This window comes from Telopea speciosissima, chromosome 8, assembly GCF_018873765.1.
Source record: "Telopea speciosissima isolate NSW1024214 ecotype Mountain lineage chromosome 8, Tspe_v1, whole genome shotgun sequence".
Taxonomy (NCBI): domain Eukaryota; kingdom Viridiplantae; phylum Streptophyta; class Magnoliopsida; order Proteales; family Proteaceae; genus Telopea; species Telopea speciosissima.
The window spans coordinates 47562565-47564316 of NC_057923.1; positions in this window are offsets into that span (position 1 = coordinate 47562565).

Consider the following 1752-nt stretch of genomic DNA (forward strand, 5'->3'; position numbering starts at 1 on the left):
TCACATTCTCACCAACAAACTTGTTTCGTTTAAGTACTTACACACCTTTGGGTGTCTTTGTTATCGTCACAATCATCATAGCATTAAACATAAGTTTGATCACCGTGCTTCCCCTAGGGTTTTTATTGGTTACCCGTATGCTCAAAAGGGTTACAAAGTCTTTGATCTTGAGTCACAAACCATTTACATTAGTCGTGAAGGCACATTTGTAGAGGACTCTTTTTCTTTTTCTACCCACAACACTTTCATCACCCCTAACCCTATTCTACCCCTTCCCATCTAGGATACGTCTGTCCCCTCTCTACCTACTGCCATACCAAACCCACCACCCACCCCCACACCAAACCCGCTACCCGCCGCCCCACCAACCCCACCGCTTGCTGCCCCACTACTGTCACCGTTTGCCTCACCACCAGCACCGTCTACATCCCCAATCCCTCCTCCCATGATGAATCCCCATCCCGTCGTGAATAGCACCCCCCAAGACGTCTTCAAGATTATCAGTGCTATGCGTCTCAATCTCTTTCCTCTCCTTCCGATGCAGGTACTCTTTCCCTCATTACTTCTTCCATATCTTATCATAAGCTCTCACCCTCTCATTTTAAGTTTATCAGGTCTCTCTCTGCAATCAAAGAACCCACCAGCTTTGCCAAAGCATCTTTATCCCCGGATTGGAAGGAGGCTATGCACGTTGAAATGCAGGCTCTTGAGCTTAATAATAATTGGACTCTCATGCCATTACCGCCTAACACAAAACCAATTGGATGCAAATGGGTGTACAAAATCATGCGGAAAGCTAATGAAACCATCGAGCGATCAGAGCCTGTTTGGTCGCCAAGGGTTACACACAAACTAAGGGCATCGATTACCATGAAACTTTTGCCCCATTGCCAAGCTCGTCACTGTTCGTGCCTTACTTGGCATTGTTGCTATTAGAAATTGGTCTCTCCATTAGCTCAACGTCCAAAACGCCTTTCTACATGGCGATCTTGACGAAGAAGTGTATATGATCCTACCCCCTGGATATCAAGGAAAGGGGGGAGAATATCGTGTGTCGTCTCAATAAATCTCTCTATAGCCTCAAACAAGCATCACAAAACTAGTTTGCTAAATTCTCTAAAGTTCTCGTCCAACTTGGTCTCACCCAATCCAAGGCCAATTATTCCCTATTTTTCAAAGGGCATCAAGCTTCCGCTACCTTTGTATTGGTGTACGTCAACGACATATTGATTGTCGGTCCCAATACCACAACCATTTCAGAGTTGAAAGCCATGTTATACCAATGATTTCGGATCAAGGATCTTGGTCCCATGTAGTATTTCCTGGGTTTAGAAGTGGCCCGCTCTAAAAAGGGAATTTTTTTGAATCAACAACAATACACTTCGGACATTCTTTCTGTTGTCGATTTCACTGCAGTTCGCTTGACTGCATTTCCCATGGAACAAAATCTTAAATTAACAACAACATATGGTGAATTACTTGTCGATGCAGCATCCTATCATCGATTGATCAATCATTTGATTTACCTAACAATCACACAACCCGACATTATGCACATGGTTACCTTACTGAGCCAATTTATGCACCAGCCTTGGTTAAGGGTGTCAATATCTAACCGAAACCGAAAACCGAATCCGAAATCGAGCTGAGTCGAACCGAATTAATTCGGTTTGGTTTCGATTCAAATATTGGAAATATTAATTCGGTTCGGTTTGGTTCGGTTTCGGTTCCATGTCCAAAACCGTCGGTTTG